We start from the raw sequence: 20,700 nt of genomic DNA, 5'->3' as shown, positions 1-20,700 counted from the left end.
AGTTACTACCTATAGTAGACAGGCCAACAAGATAAGGGCCTTTATTATCCAACGTTGGCCCATTATCCTCACTGACGGTCCACTTAAACAAGTACTTCCTGTCAAACCCACATTGGCGTTCCACAAGGCTTTCTCTATGAGAAATGATTTGGTAAGAACTAGCCCGGAAACTGACAAAACCAGCAGTTGGCTTACTCCCACGAAAGGCTTTTTTAATTGTAAAAGATGCAGAGCATGCAAGTTTGGGGTCAACACCACCACATATACCACTGCTTCTGCTCAGGACAAAATCGATTTGTCAGGTCACTAAACTTGCAGGACAGATCATGCTGTGTATGTACTTAAATGCAAGTGTGAGTTGCTCTATGTAGGGAGCACTAAGCTGCAGGTATATGTTCGTATCCTGAGGCATTTACATGCTATCGTTAATTCGGACCCTACATATCCGGTAGCATGACATTTTAAAGCTGTCCACAATAATGACCTGAATTGTATAGAATATTTTGTTATCTATGCAGTTCCGATACCCAGCAAAGGTGGAAATTGTGAGAAAGCATTGAGGCAGTTATAATCAAAATACATCATGGTACTTGATACTAAGGCCCCGATGGGGCTCAACACAGGTGAGGACTTATACAATATTTTATAATCCCCAGTGCCTGAGATTTTCATTCAACCTCTAGTATTAAGTTACTCAATTGGCCCCTGAATTTTAATATAACTTTAGTTCAGAATACAGTGAGCAGAATTTGGGCTTGTTTTTAAGTATGGAAATTTTACACCATTTTACACACTTTTTAAATCCACTTTTGTGCACTGTGTTCTAGTTTTATCGCGTATTTATAACATACATCAACTTTTGTATCTCCCATTAGTCGACCTGGCATTAGCAGGTAACCTTAGTAAGGCTTCCTGTACAGTATAATTGCGTATTTGGACATCATGATAGCCATTGCACTTTAGACAGATCGAGTTTACATTGTACTGTATTGTGTTATTTTGCACACAATATTAGCATTTTTTGCACAACAGTGTTTACTATATTATTCAGAGAAATGCATTTTTAAGACAATACATATTTTTGCACCCAGCACTTTAGCATTGAACTAGTAATTCTGAATTTTGTGAACTTTGCACAGTATATTTGTGTATTTGAACGTTGGTATGTTACTCGAAAACCATAATAATGCTTTCTTGTATAAAGAATCACACTCTGTATTTCAGTATCTATACTTGTAATAATAATTTTTTGCGAAGTTTGTATCTGCGTATTTCTGCGCTGTAATCATCTCAGTCTAACTATGCATTGCAACATTGATGTGGATACACTTAGATATTGTGTAACAGCATGCATTTAATCATGCATTGCTTATATAAGATATAGTAGGTCTTAGCGGCCTCCCCTTGAGACCATATATTGTATAAAGTAAAGAATTACATTTAGCACCTGAATATATATATTCAAAATATCGAACGCTGCGAAGTTTGCACAAAATACCCACGCATTGGTACGTTGTAATTATTGAGGCATACTAGGCATTACAGTATAAATGTTGTAATATTGGTTTGATCTGACTTAGTCCGGATGAAAAATTCTAGTTGTGGCAAAATACAGTCATATTTATTTAACTTGACAGATATGCCTATATTGTGTTATGTATTATGCTTTGAATATGTTTGGGAGTAGCCATAGTACCACATCACCATTTGTTTATGAATCAGTATGTTTTTTATGTTCACCATAGTCACATGGTGGTTAGGTTTCCTTTAAATATTCGAATTTGTTGCATGTGATCAAGGCCGTAGTTCACGGCCGAAACGCGTCATGGGCAGCACAAACTTGTAACAAACACTTGGATTAATCAGCATCAGCACATTACTTGAGTTCGTTTGATCTGTTTGTGCATCATTTGCACTGGGATTATCTTTGCGATATATATATATATATTCACTGAAAAAACCATAGATTTCAGGGACGTTATAGTTGGTTGGAAATTTCACTCCTACAAAACCAGAGAAATTCCACCGTTATAGTTAGTTCAGCTAACTATAACTTGCTCCCCCGCAATGCACTGCTGATGACGTCACATATTACATCATTCATGACAACGTCAGTGACATCACTGATGACATCACTAATTACATCACTGAGGACATCATCCATGTGATAATCTGATGCACCTCCTCACACTCTAATATAACCTTTGATACACCCACTGTAAAATACAGACTACCATTTTCGAATCCATCGACACACCAATTCATACAGAAACAAACGCATACTTACTCTCTTATACAATCACTGATACAAGTGCACACTCATTCATACAGCCACTCTCACAATCACTGACTCTCACGTATAGCCATTTATATACTCCAACTCTCACATACACTGCATTTTACATATGTAGTTACTTGGACATGTACCACTGAGACATCCATTCACTCGCCACCACACCCATACACACACTCACCCACCCATACATCTGTTTCCACATGCACTCTTAAACCCATACACCCAGTGAATCAACCACTCTAACATCTATGCACATAGTCACACACCTCCCACCCACCCACACACACACTCAGGCACCCATACAAATACTCAGGCAACCAATCAATAACCCATATAGACACTCATGTAGCTACTGACCAACCCATGCAGCAGCTTATACAACAACAGACAGACTGATACAGACATTCACACAGTTTAGTCACTAACCCATGCATTCAGTAAAACACATTCAATCAGTTACGTAAACAGTCAGTCACGCACCTACTGAATCCTCCATCCAGACACTTATACACCCACTCATTCTTCAATACACCTTGGCATATATATAAAACATATTTAAACTTTACAGAAACACAGAGTCACTGGAGGATGTCATCAGTGATGTCATTTGAGATGTCATCAGTGATGTCATCAGTGATGTCACTGACATTGTCATTAATTATGTAATATGTGATGTCATCAGCAGTGCATTGCAAGTTATAGTTAGCTGAACTAACTATAACGGTGCAATTTCTCTGGCTTTGTACGAGTGAAATCTCCAACTAACTATAACGTCCCTGAAACCTACCTTTTTTCAGTGAATTTCTAAGGTTTTTAAATGCTAATTTCTAACTATATCGTCCCTGAAACCTATGGTTTTTTCAGTGAATTTCAATGGTTTTTTAAATGCTAATTTCTAACTATAACGTCCCTGAAACCTATGTTTTTTTCAGTGAATATATAGATTAATGATGCATGGCTGTTATTATATGTCTGCTTGTGTGGTGAGAACAAGAACATCATTTCCAACTGGACTGATTTTGAGCCAGCACATGTCATTAGGCGATTGTCTAAATGCTGTCTAATTACATGGGAACTGATCCTTGTGATGCCTAGAGGGTAGAAAGCCATCCCAGAAAATTGAGATCAATTAGGGCATTTGACCTATGAACTTGGATCACTTCTTCATCCCAATGCCATTACCGTGGCTAGCCAAGCGGTTGGATCTGCGCTGACAACGATCACACCTGTCATACAGGTGCCACTGTGTACCTCCCTCGTTCTGTGCTGTGCTCACCCAACGCAGTGACTGAACACACAATGGGACTTGTGCAGTCCGACTGTGCCCAAGACAACAATGTGCCCAAAAACATGGTGTCTATTATAAGGTTTGCCATATTGTTCTACTTCAGAACTTCATCCATGCCTGGCCTTCCTCTCCAATTGGAGACCACGGTTCTGCAACCGGCTGAAATCTGATGGCAATAACGTGTAAAACAAAGACAAGGTGTCCTCCTGACATGGAATTATTTGGAAACCCCATTACTGTGCACAGTGCTGGACCATTCCACAAATCTCTTTGTATGAATGGAGTAAGTTTGTGCAGTTACAGAGGGCATTCCCAGATCTTGAAATGTGTTTAATGTGCACCATTGCATGTACCAGCAGGGACAGACTGGAAATCAAACAGAAGGAGACCCCGACTAGAATGGGGATGTGGGGTCTCCCATGTTTGGGTCAAGGGAGCACAACCAGATCTGAAAGATGCCCACTAGCCTGTAGTCTACGTGGGACATGCCAGAGTGACAGAATGGTTAGTCCTGCCTTGTCCATAAGATTCAGTGTCTGAAGTGGTCACTGAGAGTAGTGATAGAACACTGAGGGCATGATGTAGAGAGAGGTCTATGCTAATTTGTGCCCTCAGTGTGTTTTGTGATTTGGTCACTGAGCCAAGTGAGTGAACACTACAACCTGGAACACCCTGCCTCTCCACCTCAGGCTATACCCATCACTAACCCAGTTCAGCAAGCATCTCAAGACCTGGCTCTTTGACTGAACCTCAGCAAACAGTAGGACATGCAACCCCACCCCCCCAACTGAACCTTGAGACCCTAGTGGGTGAGTAGCCACGCTTAACAAATGCTGATTGAACATTGAATGGGTTTGGTGAGTGTCAAATTTAGGGATGCAATCACTGACCCCAGTGACAGAAAACAGAGCAGGTTTGCTAAGTGCCAGTGATTTTCTCGTGTGCATAAAGTGATGTGGCCCCTTGGTACAGTGAGATCCATTGGAATTTTGTTTGTGCTGGTGTCAGGAGTGCACTGTGATGTGGTCATTGAACCCATCCGCAGGCTGTTGATTGTGTTTGAAGTGCTTGCTTATGTTTCAAGTGCATTATGAACTGTGGTCGCCAAACCTAGTATCAGGATATGTCACACTTTCAGTGTGCCACTGTGTGACTCCCTCTGTGATGTGGAAAGTGCCACAGGAGAAGCCAAGGATGGGTTTGTGGTCTTCCAGAAAGCTGCTCCCCCCGCCCTGTGGTTGCTTTGGACAGTGTTTACTTAGGACGGGCTTGTGGTCTGTCAGTGTGTGTTACTCTCATTGTGAACTGTGGACACCGTCGACACTAGATCTGGTTCGATGTGGTTCTAGTGACTGTGTGCATGACATCCTTCTAACACAGCACTGTGCAACTGCAGTTTTGTGACGAGGTGGCGGTGACCAGTAACACCTAGGAGTTCTGAATGTATGTTTTAGTGTCTGACTATCAATGATACCATGTGCCAGAGTTTGCCTAAATGTGGGTTGAAGTATGTCACCACGTGACTCACCAGTTGTTGCGGTGTCTGTAAACTGTGAAGTGATTTATAGTGTGGCTGAGTGAACCCTGTGGTACACTGTTAACCTTGATCACTGTAAGCATATTAGTGATTTGCAGTGTAGCAGTGAGCGTCATGTTTATTTTATACTGTGCCCAGTGAGGGAAAGTCTAACAGTAGTCTTGACATGCCAGCGTGTGACTCATTCTTGTCATGTAGTGAGTGAGTGTACGTCTAGCTAGATTTGTAGTTTGTCAGTGTGCATATGTGAGTGACTGATGCTTATGCAGTGTCCCGTGTAAGGCTTCTGATGGCTTGCGGTATGCCAGTTGGTGGCTGCCATGTATTCATGACAGGAAGTGGCATATAGTGTGGCTGTATGCATGTGAGAGGGGCTGCTGCCAGTGTCAGTTTGGGAGTGCTTAAAATATGCCGGAGTGTATGTGCGAGGGTCTCTTACCCACTTCTGTGGTCACCGATGCAAGCATAAGGTTGTGAAGGACAGCATGTACGTGTGACTGAGTTTTAGCCAGTGCTGTGGTCACCGTGACCAGTGTGAGCTCGAGAGGGGTTCAGTGTGCCGCAGTATAAGTGCGCGAAGCTTCCGGAGGCCAATGTAAGTCTTAGAAAGGTGTGCAGTGTGTCAGTGCGTGTGATAATGTCTCTAAGCCGGTGCTGCACCAATAAGCCAGTGCAATTCTGGGTCCGTGTGTGTGTGTTCTATTACAACCATGGGTAGTGTTTTACAGGGTTCTAGGTCCTCGAGGTGGCAGGATGAACCTCAAAACACACAATCTACGAAGACAGACCTGTCCCCACATACAAACGCGCGGGCTGAAGGCTCACATCATGTATGGTGTGTGCATTGCCCATTGTAACTAAACTTTGCAGAACGTTCTCCGTGCGGCTGCTTTGAGACTAATACTACAAGTTATCTTTGAGATAACTTAAAAAAATGAACTACAAATGCGTATGTTTGTTTCTTTTGAAGCATTTACATCAAGTGGTAATTTTTGATAGTGCTACTGGTAAATGGTTTATTGTGCTTCCGTTTAATAAACACATTTGAGTGGCTTTGGGCTGGTTCTGCGGTCATTCTTGTGCTTCTCACGCACTAAACGTCTGCAGCGGTCACTTAAACATGCAATTGCTAATCCAACGCCAGAAACATCACCAGTCCCAACATCCACAAGGGTTTACGAATGAACACACCAGCGTCAATTGCAAGTTATCGCCCACAACAACATTTACTTCTCACCTTGGCGGGCTCCATCCTTCTACTCAAGTCATTTGCAAAATAATTTGGCTGTGTCTGCTGTGGTTTAAAGTAACTAAACGCTGCGTAGGGACAACTGTGTGTTCAAATGCAATGACACTGAGGTACACACATACTTCCCTTGACACAGCACGCTTTCAGCATCACCCTGGAGCAGCAGGGTGCAGGTCAGTACCGGAGGCCACCAGATTCCCAAATCCCCCCTTTGAAAGCCCCTTTGGGGTAAACCCTCCCGTGATGCGTCTGAGAGGGCCAAGGGGCACTTTCTGTACGGGCAGGCCTCGTTGGTGGTCCCTCCGACCTTGCCATCCGTGTCGATCTTCAGGAAGTAGTTGGTGATGCACAGCAGCCTCCTCAGGCGCACACCTCCCTCAAGGTGTGGATAACTCCTGGTGTGTCTGCCCACCACGGGTACCGAGGCATTGGCAACCCCAGGCGGCAGCAAGCCCCTGCCCAGGTCATGACAGGTGACCAACAGGCACGACACCCAGAGCAGCAGCACCAGGCAGGGCAGCTGGAACAAGGCGGCGGCAACCTTCCTCAGTACCCATCACCAAAATGAAAGCAACGCCTTCGACAACCACTATCTAATTGCCAACATGACTAATTTTCTGAATCATGCTTACACTTCAAAGCTAATGGGCCTTATTACCAGAATTCACCATAAACCAGCCCCTGCGCCTTGCTTTTTCAACGCTATTTCCTCAGCAGCTTTGCCATAAAGATCGCATTTTTGTACCTCAACATTTCCTCTTATTTTACAGCCTTCAGTGTACAGCCCGTTCATGGGATGTAGTTTTACTCGGCGGGGCTGTGGCGAGGGCGCCGGGTGTAAGTGTGTCATAACCTCTCCATGAGGCAGTAGTGTCTAGTCTGGGAGGGTGTATCACCCCTATGTTTCGGGATACTAGTTGTTTCTGAGTATTCGTGTGTCTCACCCACTTTCTCTGAGACAGTAGTGGTTTGTGCTGGAGTAGGGGAGTCTTGCTCCCTCTGCTGAAGACCATTAGTTGTTTTTGGGTCTCACTCTTTTGGACATTAGTGGTTAGCGCTGGTAGGAGAGTCTCACCCCTCTGCACTGGGACGATAGTGTTTGTGCGGTGGCAGTAGGGGCTCACCTCTATGCTTCGGGACATGGGTGTATCTAGGTCCCACCCCTATCCACTGGGACATCAGTTGTTTAATAGGGACAGGAGGGGCTCCTCTCTCTACCCTGAGATATTAGTTGTTTGTGGGTGTATCAAAGTCTCATCCCTTTGCTGTGGGACATTAGTGGTTGATGCAGGGATGGGGGAGACTCACCCCTCTGCTTCTGGGAATGTTATTTCTGGGTGTGTCTCCGTCTCACCCTTCTCCTCTGGGACATAAATGGTTGGTGCGAGGTCCGTCTCACCCCTCTGCTCTCGGTGTGTCTAGGTCTCACCCCTCTGCTCTCGGTGTGTCTAGGTCTCACCTCCTGTGCTCGGGGACATCAGTGGTCGGTGTAGAGGTGGGGGCATCTTATTTCTGGGGGTGTCTACACCCCACGCCTCTGCCCTTGGGCATCAGTGGCTGGTGCAGGGGTGGCAGGGTGGTCTCACCCTCTTCCACACAGTGAATGCCCCGATTACACCTGCTGCCAGAGGGCAGCTGCGGATTACGTCCGGCACGGAAATTAACATGGGGAAACACGCTTCAGTAAAAGCAAAACATTGGTCTGGAGCTCGCGGGAAGGGTGTGTAGAATTGGAAAAATACAGAAATAATGTCTACCGTTCAGAAAAACAAGTCACACTGAGAAGACGTGATTGTCAAAGTTTCAGCCTCCTCTGTTCCTTTCAGACCCTCACATCTACAGCTCCGTGCGCTGGTGGTGAAGGAGGGAGCGGCGAGGCTCTGTGGACGGGTGCTGAGCTGGGAGACAGGCCATGTCAAAGCACTGCAGGAGAACAGATGAGATGGGAAACAGGGACAAGCAGAGACGAAACCGGGGTGCAAAACAGAGAGACTGGGCGCTACTACCTCATCGAATGGTTCAACAGCGTCTCACTCGCTGTTAGTCAGTCTTAGAGTATGGCTGATGGGAAGCGGGTGCAGAAGGGGGCAGAAAAAACAAAACTGTGAAGGGAAGAGCCAGAGCAGCCACGGAGGCGCTGACCCGGAGCTCCGTGTGCACTCTCAGATCCTGTCTGGTCTTCAGCTTTTCCCAGGAGTCCTCGATCCCGGTGAACTCTTGTGAATCCCTATTCTCTCTCCGCTGCCAGTGCTCGTGCTGTGAGGATGAACCTTGCATCACCTCCTTCTCTGTGAAAAAGCAGCAAGTGCTCCTGCTTCAGATCAGTATAACCTCTGACCTCCCGGTCGGGGTGAGTACTCTCGGTCGGACACTGCACAGCCACCAAGAAAGACCATTTTAAAAAACAAATCAGCGGGATTCACAACCCCAACGTGAAAAAAGCTTTTTTGGGCCCTGGGGGTCCTTGTGGGACACCCTGAGCAGGCCGAGGGGGTCAGGGTGTTTCTACCCTGCCCCCTTTTCTTGTTTTTTCACTATGTTTCACTGTTTTGACTGCCAACAATTCCTGGTTTAGAGTGTTGGCAGCCAATCACAGTGAAGCTCGTGCTCGGGAGGGTTCGCGAACCCACTGCTGCCCTAGATATCGAAACTTTTTCTTTTTCTAAGTTCTCAGGAACTACTGAACGGATTTACATCATTTACTGAACCGAGGGCTACCTTTTTGCCAAATTTGGTGTAATTCCGTTCAGCAGTTCGAGATGTAGCTTTGTCTAAAGATTCCTATTGAAAATAACACAAAGAAAACGTGTTTTGGGACCCCGCTTTTTTCTCGGCCCCCGCTTGGTGAATCACCCCAAAACTTTTAGAACAGAAGCTGACCGGACCGAGCCACTAGTTTTAAAAATTTCGCGAAGTTTCGTCAACCGGTGCCAAAGATATTGAGAAAACAAAAAACGCTTTTCCTATGGAAACTAAGTCCTAACTATAACTACCTACTGACAACAGCCTGGAGCCCTTGGTGTCCCTGGGGACCGCCACCCCCCAAGGCTGGTGCCTGCAGTGTCCCGGGGTGCCCACCCCCGGGACACTACTGTTTGCTATGGCAGGGTGGGAGCCGTGCGACTCCCTCCCCGTCATAGCAAACTTGCTTTGGATTTTGGAAGCGAGAGCAGGGAAACCTGCTCTCTCTTTCAAAATCCAAAGCAGATTGCTTTTCCACACAGGGAGTTGCATGTCAACAGCTACCTGTGTGGAAAAGCAATGCCGGCTCCCGCGGGAGGCGGGGAGCCGGCGGGACCGTGGGGGCATTGGGACTCCCGCCACAGTCCCTAACCATGAGGCCAGGACCCGGGGGATGGGGTCCCCGGGGCCCAAAATGGCCGGGAAAGGGGGTGGTAGTCCCCCCTCCTTCATTTTCAAATAATATGTATATATATATTTGGGCATGCCGCAGGGGATGGGGTCCCGGGGGCAAATGTAAATTTAATAAAAGTGGACGGTTTAAAAAAAAGAAAACATTTGGAATCATGACCCTAGCCCGGCGCTCAGTGGTGCCCCCTGGTGTGAACACGAGGGGTGCGCGGCTCCAAGCGCGGCCTCTGGTGTGAACGCGAGGGGTGCCTGGTGCTCAGCGCAGCCCCCTAGTGTGAACGCGATGGGTGCGTGGCTCTAAGTCGCGCCGGGTGCGGGACTCCAAGCAAAAATTATTTTCTTCTTTTTTATATAAACCTAGGTTATATGTTGGGTTATTGGGTGGCTCTAAAAAGAGCCCTTGTGTTTATTATGAGTTTCTTGCAGCTACATGTAAGTGCGGATGCAGAGCTTTAGGTTGTTGAGAAACACTCTATTCTCTTCATCAGTGAAATATACTTCGTCACTCCTGTAGATGCCCTCCATATGGAAACGTAGATTGTTGTTATGTATGGAGCCCATTCTATGGTCTCTGAGGTAAGCAGAAACAGCTGTGCCCAACAATTCACACTGAAAGCATCTTGAAGGAATCTCTGTAGGTAAGCTGAGGTAGTCAGTTGGTAGAATGAGAGATATCTAAAATGGTGGAGAAGATGCTGTTTTCAAGAAAGTAGAGATTTGATTGGCTGTTTAAGAAGATTATACATTCAAAAATAGGGTGCATTTTGCTTTGTTTAAAAAGCATGTTTCTTATTGGTTAGTAAAAAATGTTTGAAAGGTACAGCAGAAAGGATAAGGGCATGTTTTGGAAAAGCAACCACACTTGTTGTTCTTTATTGCAACATTCTGTGGTGAACTTGTGACCTGACAGTGAAGTTGAATGCTGCATCAGCTGTTGCTATGGAAACTGGCATTAAGCAAAAGGGGAGAAGAAGTCAGTTGAACAGTGTTATTATCTATCACCAATGGAAATGTGTTTTTCAATTTGAAAATCTCTGGGAAGCAATGTGATTTTTTGCTTCTGTGTATGTGTATGGCAAAATAGAGGGAAATCTTGCCATTACTGGTTTTACCTTGCAGAGTCTGATGATCTATATTGACTGTGTGTAAAATAAAATCCTGTCTGAGTGTGTGAGATTTTTCATTCAACAGATTTATTTGAAAGGTGAGTTATATATTTTTGAGGTTTATTTAAAATAGATTTGACATTATTGTAAAACTATGTTGTTTGAAATATATTATTAAATGTAGAGATGTATATTGGGATTATTTTCATTGTACTTGAAGTTTGTTTAAAAAACAGTCTGTTCAGTAATATATATAATTTTAAGTCTGTTCAAAGGTATACCTGAATGATGCCTCTTATTTTTGGATAGTTGGTTGAACATGCACTACAAATGTGTATTTTCAAAGATGTTCACATAAGGTGTAGTTTATTAGGCATCATTTTTTCTTCTTTCTACAAAAGTATAGTTTAATGATACTGCATAATTATAGATTATTTGGTAAAATGTAGCACAACTGTGCTGTTTGAAAGATGATCATATAAGGTGTTAATAATTAAGTTTCTATTATTAGTTTGTACAGAAGGTAAAGTTAAATGATGCCATATGTTTTAAGATAGAATGGTAAAATAAGGTGTTGTTAATTATGCTTCTTTTTGTACTACTGAGATCTTGTCACCGCTGCCGCTGAGCTAAACGCTTCTTGCCCGCATACCTGCACATTAAAATTTTAAATCACAGGAACCTTGTTCCTCGCTTTTCTCACTGTTGGCCTGACTGCTCGTTTGTTTGTGTTTGTGGGGACTAACGTTTTGGGGCTTCTCGCTGTTCCTGCGTTGGGTTGCCATGACACCCTCTAACACTCGCTCCTAAATTGGCGAGTAGAGTAGGAGGGTCTCTTCCGCCTTTGGCCACGCCCCCCTGACACGACCGTCCGCTATTTGAACGACCGGATGCAAGCGCGCAGCGCGCCAGCGGCAAGCCCGTCTGCGCCCGTCCGCGCCCGTCCGTGCCCAGCGCCCAGTAATAATGTTCTTGATGGGCGGGATAGCAGTTCACGTCGCAAATACTCTGCCAGTGAATTGTACCAGCTACGGGGTAAGGAATGCGCCTGTATACCCCTTGACATGTCAATTAGATTTCTGGCTAAATGCACTGGTTGCGATTACACCTTTAGTTGCTTTAGAGGCAAGACTCAACCTGAATCCTCTACAAAAATAGCCTCACCTGTGTTAGCAAGCTCCATTTTTAAATTCTGGAGTATTAATTTCAGGTCCCTCCCTAAGAATAAGGAACATATATTTGATCTTTGAAGCACTGCACACCCAAATGCACTATTTCTTACAGAAACTTGGCTCCACTCTAGTACCGGCGCGGATGTGGCCAATGCCCTTCCGCCTGGCTATGTAATATTGAGAAGAGACCGAAGTTCTGGGAAAGGTGGCGGGATTGCAATCATATTTAAAGACGTCTACACATGCCGGTTAGAGGCTCTGCCACTCCCCCACTGTGAAGCTGGGCTGTTTAAACTAGCACTTTCACCTCACCTGACTCTATCGGGCATCCTTCTTTACCGTCCCCCAGATAAACCGACCCATTGGCTCTCCTCATTCTCAGAGCAGATAGCTCCTTATGTTTTGAAGGCTGCAAACTTCATCATCGTAGGAGATATTAATCTTCATTTAGAAGATGCTCACGACAACTTGAGCAAAATGTTTCTTGCTGACTGTGAGGCAATCAATCTAGTTTTATGTAATCAAGGACCTACCCATGGGGCGTGGCCAGACGCCGATGTAGGAGGTCGGGAATCTCGGAGCTCCTCCGCGGCCTCCCTCGGTTTCCATCATCCTGAGTCGCTGGGGGAGATCCCTTTCTCCTCCCCCCAGTAGCGGAGACCTAGTGGTTGCGTGGGCGATCCGGTGACAGCGGAGGCGCCCTGGTGAAGTTGTACGACCGTGTGAGGGTCGCGCCGCGCTGCTGATCGGGCGGCCCAAGATGGCGGCCGCGGATCGCCGCTGAGGTATCCGTCCTCTTCTCCCCCTCAGCAACGGCGCGGGGACTGGATTAGCAGCGGGGAGCCTGGTGGTTGCATCGGCGGCGGCGGCTGTGATCAGGGGTGCCCGAGGAGCCTGGTGAGCGTGATGACCAGCGGACAAGGGTGGCTGATGCCTGACCCTAAGATGGCGTCTCGGAGTGGCTGGAGCAGAGCGAGCCGCTGAAGACCGGAGCGAGCGGTGAGGCGTACGAAGGTGGGCAGACGAGGGAGCGGTGGCTGGCTGCCTGGCGTGGACCGGACCATCAGTGTGGCCTGCTGGGGCTACATTGCGGCGATTGGAGGGCTCCTATATCCTAGTGGCGTGTGGAGGGGTGGCCCCCATTGCCACTGCAGCGTGCTACGTGGGAGGCTGTCTAGCTGAGGGCTTGGCTGCACGAGGCTGAGTGGTACGGATCGCCGGCTGTCCCCGGCGGTGAGGCGTGGAGGAGGTACGCTGCATTTACTCCGGATGAGCGCGGCACCTGGGGCTCGCGGACAGTGAGCTGGGATGGCCTGCGGAGCTCGGTGACTGGTTGACGGGCCCTGCTATTGTGGAGGAGGTGCATCGGGGGGGCTTCGTACACTGAACTGGCCCAGGAGAGGTGTGGAGTCGGGGCCGTGGCTGGTCCAGATTGTCGAACGCTGGTGGGGAGGCTCGGCGCCTCGGGCCCCGGGGGACCTTAGCCTGCTGTGGCGTCCTCGTCGGCTGGATAGACTGATCTGGTCCGAATCTGCTGGAGTGGGTGCATTTGAGAGATTCCTGAAGTGGCGCCCACGATGGGTCGGTCGTCGAGGCGCAAAGGATTCGCGGCCCTACAAGATGGCGAGGGGGAACACCGGTCGGACGATGAGGGGGGCGGGGCGAGAGCCCCTGGTGCGGAGGTCCCGGGCGGCCCCTCCTTGGCGGATATCATGCAGGCCATCACAGCTTCCAGGGAGGCCCTCGAAACAAAGATAGATACCATCGGAGTGGACCTGGCGTTGTTGAAAGACGATCATAAAAAATTAAAGGATCGGGTGAAGGCGACAGAGACGACGCTGGAGGAGATGCCGGATAGACTGACTGCCCTGCAAAGATCTATGGCGCAGATGGAGAGTAGAGTACGAACTCTGGAGCTGCGTGCTGAGGACAGTGAAGGGCGTGCCCGAAGGAACAACCTCCGCATAGTGGGGGTCCCGGAGCGTGAGGAGGGGGCTGATGCAGTCCGATACCTGGAGGACTGGCTTCGGGCCGAGGTGGCCCCGGAGGGGCTGTCTCCGTTCTTTGCCCTCGAGAGGGCTCACAGAGTCCCGGCGAGGCCTCCCAAGCCGGGTGCACCCCCAAGACCGCTGGTGGTGCGACTGCTGCACTACAGAGACAGAGATCATATCCTGCAGAAGGCTCGAGAGAAGCAGCGCTTGCAGATTGGAAACTCTAGGGTGATGATCTTCCAAGATTTCACGCGGGAGGTTCAGAAGCAGCGGACCTCCTTTGTGGCTGTTAAGAGGAAATTGCGGCAGCTTCAGGTTCCTTACGCAATGCTCTTCCCAGCGAGGCTGAGAGTGGTGGATGGCTCTCGCACGCACTTCTTCACCGCTCCGCAAGATGTGTGGAGCTGGTTGGACACTCGCCCGACGAGCCCGGGCCGGAAGTCGCCGGTGACTGCTGAGGGGAGAGGAGATTCGGCTGCTGCGAGTCCGACAAGGGCGCCCTCGGTGCCGGATCCACGCCTAGAGCGGGACAGAGCGGTGCGGGCAGTGGTAGAGATCAGCAGAGGTAGCACCAGCCCGGTCTCTGTTTCTTCTGGTCGAGCGAGGGGAGGTTCACAGGTCTCCCTGGATGGCAGCGTGACTGGGGATTCTGACATAGAGCTCCCGGTGGTAACCCCGCAGACGGCGGAATTGTTCGGCTGAGCGGAGACTGGAGGGCAAGGATGGTCATTCTGTGTTGCAACCCGGAACTGAGGAGTGAGGGGACCGCGACCCATTGCATGTGGGGGATTTGACCCTTAGTGACTGGCTTTAATGGGGCTCCCACAGGGCTGTTGCTGGTCCTGATATATGTAGCGGGGGAGGGCTGGCGGGGGGTTCTGAGTTCCGCTTTGGGTCTGCGCACGTCTCACTTTCTAAGCTGACAAGGTTGTTGTTTTTCTTAGTTTGGATGGGGACTAGTTTTGGGGAACCTATCCTGGGGTGTGGGAGTTGGGAGCGTTGGGGATTTGGGGATGGGGGGGGTGGGACCAAGCATGTCGCAAGGGAAACTTGGATACATGGTGCTAATGCTGTCATGTCATGGCTGCCGCCGTAGGGATTAAATGTCTCTCTTGGAATATTAGGGGGATGCATAGTATGTCTCGCCGCCACAAGATACATGCCTACCTTCGTCGCCGTGGGGTGCAGATAGCTCTGCTTCAGGAAACTCACTTGAACAAACAGGAGGGGCTGGCACTGCAGCGGAGGTGGCGGGGACAGGTGTTCTGTACCACATATTCAGCCTATGCCAGAGGGGTGTTGATCTGGGTGCGGGCGGGGGTGCCATTTCAATCCACTGGGCAAGTGGTTGACCCAGAAGGCAGATATGTGATAGTGACGGGGAGACTGGATGGTAGGGATATTGTGATAGGAAGTGTTTATGCCCCCAACACGGACCAGGCTTCATTCTTTGCACGTCTCTCTGGGGCCTTGGCCCCCTTGTTGACTGGCTCGGTGCTCCTGGGGGGTGACTTTAACTGCATCACGGATGTCTGCATGGACCGTTCCCATCCCCCCCTTGTTGACTCCCCTGTGCGTAGGTTGGCAGAGGTCCGGAGGGATTGGCAGAGACAATGGGGACTGACTGATACCTGGAGAGCACATCACCCGGGGGAGAGGGATTATTCTTATTTCTCTTCCATGCACGATCTCCATGTTCGCTTAGATTCAATCCTTAGCTCCCCTGACGTGCATGGGGCAATGGTGCACAGTGAGTACCTGGCCCGGACAACCTCGGATCACAATCCTTTGCTGACAGTCCTACATTGGTTGCGGGAGCGGCCGGCTATTCCCACGTGGCGACTTCGACCTGACACGCTGGAGGATCCGGTGTTTCGTGCCAACATTGGATCAGCTATAGAGGACTATTTTCGAGTTAACGCCCGTACGGCGTCATCCCTGGGGGTAGAATGGGACGCCTTTAAGGTGGTGATTCGGGGGCGATGCATTGGTGAGGTGGTGGGAGTGCGCAGAGTGTTACTGCGGGATGTCCAGTCGGCAGACCAGCGGGTGCGCGATAGGGAAAGGCTGAGACCGGAGCGCCCGGACGAACAGGCGGGGCTTCTTGAGGCGCGAGAGGAGTTGGCAGTCCAGATTGAGAAATTGCGTTGTTTTGACTATAAAGCTTACGTGGACAGGGCGCATGTGGAACGTGATAAGGTGGGGGCATTGCTGGCCTGGCTGGCCAATCCGGCCCGCAGGGGGACCCCGATAGCAGAACTGAGGGGGCAGGGTACAGAGGTACTATACACCCAAAAAGGCATTAATGATCACTTCCTACAGTACTACGCAGAGTTGTATCGGAGTGGGGCGGGCCCTGGTTGTCCAACAGATGCGGAATTCTTGCCGGGTGCGGGGCTTCCAAAACTTGTGGCGGCAGATGCTGAGGCGCTGGGTCGGGATGTAGAAGCGGGCGAAATCCGTAGTGCCATAAAGCACATGGCTAGGAACAAAACCCCGGGCACCGATGGACTCCCCATCGAGTTTTATGCAGCGTATGCGGAGGTGCTAGTACCCTACTTGGTGGCACTGTATAATGGGGCGCGCCGAGGGGGCACTCTCCCTGCTACCACGCGAGAAGCCCTCATAGTTCCCCTTCTTAAGCCGGGTAAACCTGCTTGGGAGCGGTCCTCATATAGGCCGCTGGCGATGCTCAACCTCGACTACAAGATTTTGAGTCGTATTCTGGCTAGTCGTCTGATGCCCCATATGTTGCAACTGATCCATGAGGATCAGGCTGGGTTCATCCCCACCCGCAATACTGCAATGAATGTACGCAGATTGATGCGCATCTTAGGTTCTGACTCCTATGACAAGGAGGAGGCCTGCATATTCGCGGTCGACATTGAAAAGGCTTTTGATAGCCTGGAGTGGCCTTACCTCTTTGATGTCTTGAGGGCTTTCGGGATGGGGGAAGGTTTTGTTCAATGGACGGCGCTTCTTTATAGTGCTTCCACTGCTGGGGTGCGGACGGGGGGCTTGATATCTAGTGCCTGTGCGGTCGCTCGGGGAACGAGACAGGGGTGCCCGCTGTCCCCCTTATTATTTGCTTTGGCAATGGAGCCCATGGCCGCTCATGCTAGGCTGGGGCAGTATTTTCCAGGGCTACTAGTCGAGGGACGAGAGCAGCACATAGCATTATATGCGGATGACCTACTGCTCTTCTTACCGAATGCTGGGGAGGCCTTACGAGGGGCGCGGGGTTTGCTGGAGACCCTGGGGAGGGTGGCGGGACTCCAGGTGAATTGGACCAAGTCTTGCCTATTTCCCACGGGCTCGGAGGGGTTGCTACACCAGGGGGATGTCCCATGGGAATCCCGGTGTTTGCCTTACTTGGGAACCAGGATATATCATGATCCCGCTGATTTGTTAGAGGGTAACGTGGGGCGAGCGATAAGAGGGGCGAAAACCTGCTTTGAGTTCTGGGGCACTCTCCCATTGTCGGTAGCCGGCAGGGTCGCCTTAGTGAAAATGGTGATTTTGCCCAGATTTCTTTATTACTTTGGGACTCTTCCAATCTGGATTCCGGGAAAGCTATTTGCTCAGCTGACCTCGTTGATTACGGGGTTCATCTGGGGTGCGGGGAGACGGAGGGTAGCGCTGAGTACTCTACAGCGTCCTAGGAGTGAGGGCGGCCTTGCGTTGCCGGACCTGGAGTCCTATTACCACGCTGCGCAGCTCCAGTGGTTCACAAAGTGGGTGGCGGATCACATCAGGCATCCGGAGGCGCAGGGAGGGGCGGATCCGAGCTGGTCCCAATTATCATGTGTGCTGCTACGGGTGCCGATGAGGAATACCTCGCTTCCCCCGGACTTGAGGGTGGTTCGACAGTGCTGGGCGCGGTTGGCCAGGAGGGCGCGTGTGATCATTCCCTATGCACCTGAGATCCCGTTGCGAATGTGTGAGGCGCTACCTCACGGGGGAGACTGGAACCGGTTATTGGCCTGGGAGGAGGCGGGAGTTATGGCATTGGGAGACTTGTATGAGGACGGTAACCTGTTACCTTTTGACGACTTTAGGGAGCGGCATGATCTCCCGCGGGGGGACTTCCTATTCCATGCAGCCTTGACTGCGGCCGTCAGGAAGCACTGGCGGAAGGGGATGATGGAGCCGGACACATCACTTACTTGTCAGTATGTCGTGATGGGGACGGGTGTCTATAAGGCGGTGACTTGCCTCTATGGGCGGATTACTGGCGATCTGCGGCGTCCCCTGGCTGCCCTGCGCGTTAAGTGGGAGGCGGATCTGGGAGCACCTCTTACGGACAAAAGCTGGGAGGAAATCATGGAGCGTCCTTGGAAATGTACACGAAATGCACGCTTCCAGCTTATCCAGTTTTATATCTTTCATAGGGCATACCTTACCCCTCACAAGATAGCTGAGTACTTTGGTGGGCCAGATGCTTGCCCCCGATGTGGTTATAGTGGGGCGACTTTTATACACATGCTCTGGGATTGCCCGCAGGTGACTGGGTTTTGGGAGGAAGTGGCGGCGGTACTACTGACGGTGACTGAGAGGGACTTGGAGGTAGGCCCGGGGGTATGCTTGCTACATGGATTTCCGCATACAGCAAAGACTAAGGTCACCAGTAGGTTTCTTGATCTAGGGCTGGTCCTGGCCAAGCGGGAGATTACTTCTCATTGGAAGGCGCGGCGGGGCCCTAATTTTTTACGGTGGGCTAGGGAAATGGAGAAATGGGCGGGAAGTGAGGGGACTTATAGATTATGTTTGGCTCGACGCAGTGACAATGAAAGATCGCATGAATGGGCCCGGGCATGGATGGCTCTCCTGGACTTGTTCAAATGTTCGGTTGTGGGAGATGGGGGAGATCCGGTGGGGGATGACGGGGCCCCGGTTCCTTGAGCGCCCTCTGCAGGGCTTCCCCCCTCTGCTCTTGAGGTACTCTCTGTTGGGATTCCCGGGAGGCGGACTCGACGGGTGATGACTGCGATTTTGATGTACATGTACTTCTGATAGGTACTGGCGACATGCTTGGGTGGGTGGGTAGGGAGGAGGGGCTCGTTGGGGGGGATGTTGGGGGATGGGGTGGGGGGTATTTTGGCTATCTCGCACGCTCATGGTGGATTACTCCTGTGGATGCACTACCTAGTAGAACGGACATTATTGGGGTGAATGCTGTACAGATGTAGCTTATGTGCTGGGATGGGTATTGCAAGATGTCCTGATTTGGCTGGGGGGCGGATTATGGGAGACGGGGATTGATTGCATTTTGTTCAATGAACTAATAAAATTTGTTTAAAAAAAAAAAAAAAATCAAGGACCTACCCATCAGGCTGGACACTTACTTGACCCTATTCTATCCAATATTTTGCTTGATTGTAGTATCCTGCCCCTCCCTCTTGTTTGGTCGGACCATTTTGCCGTTCAATTCAGCTTAACTTCCGATAGTGTTGCCACACCAGTTCTGCCCCTTAATGCTGCTAGGTACAGAGCATGGTCTAAACTGAACTTGGATAAGTTCAATGCCGAGTTGACATCTACATGCCCTGATACCTCTCTTCCTGTGTCCTCTCTGAACTTAGAGGTGTCACAATGGCTATTATCTACTATCGATCACCATCTTCCTTTATGCACTAGGCGTCCCCTTGTGCACTTGCCCCCTGCCCCTTGGTTTACGCAGGACCTTAAAATAATGAAGTCTAAGTGTAAACATCTGGAAAGATGTTGGAGGAAAACCTATTCATCAGATAGTACATTAACTTATAGGTCAACTCTAAAACACTATCACCTGGCCTGCAGGAAAACAAAAGGGATTTTTATTTCCGACTCTATTTCTAAGGCCAGTAATCGCCCTAAGGCTCTTTTCTCTATGATAAAGAAACTGGCAGGGGCTGACACCTCCCCGGCTCCTCCGACATTCGAGGAATCCCAATGCAATGAGATCGCTGACTTTTTTACCACCAAAGTCGAAACTATCCATAATTCCCTGGCAGCTGGCCTGCCGCCGCCCGGGGGTGAGCATTCTCCCATTATTTATGGTGAGTCTTCCTCTCCCAAGGAAGTGATCTCTGACTGGCCTCTACTGGATCGAGAGTCCTTCCGCCTTTGCCTTTCTAAGGTGAAATCTGGTTCCCCTCTAGATCCTATGCCTACTGCCATTCTTAGTTAGCTTGCACCCGCTCCCCTCTTGGTTGTCCAAGAATTGCTTAATGCCTCTCTTCGGGAATCTACAGTTCCCGTAGAATGGAAGAGGGCTATGGTGATCCCTCTTCTGAAAAAACCTGGGGCGGATCCTAAAACTTTTGCTAATTTCCGTCCTATCTCTGTTACCCGTGTTCTCAAAAATCCTTGAGAAACATGTAAACATCCATCTGACGGCCCATGTGGAGGCAGTAGGCTATCTCCATTCGTCTCAGTCAGGCTTCCACACTCATTTCTCTACGGAAACTGCCTTATTGGGGGTTACAGAGACTCTACGTGTTCGTTTGGATCAAGGCGAAACCATGGCGCTGATCCTGCTGGATCTGAGCGCCGCATTTGATACGGTGTCCCATTCTATTCTTCTCACCGCACTAAAAAATGCTGGGGTGACCGGGTCTGCTCTGACCTGGCTTGCCTCGTTTCGGTGTCAGTGCTCATTTCAGGTCTGTTCATCCAGTTCCTCCTCCTCCTCTATTCGCGCATCTGCC

The sequence above is a fragment of the Triturus cristatus genome, chromosome 7 (assembly GCF_964204655.1).
Source record: "Triturus cristatus chromosome 7, aTriCri1.1, whole genome shotgun sequence".
NCBI lineage: Eukaryota > Metazoa > Chordata > Amphibia > Caudata > Salamandridae > Triturus > Triturus cristatus.
This window is presented reverse-complemented; position numbering follows the sequence as displayed.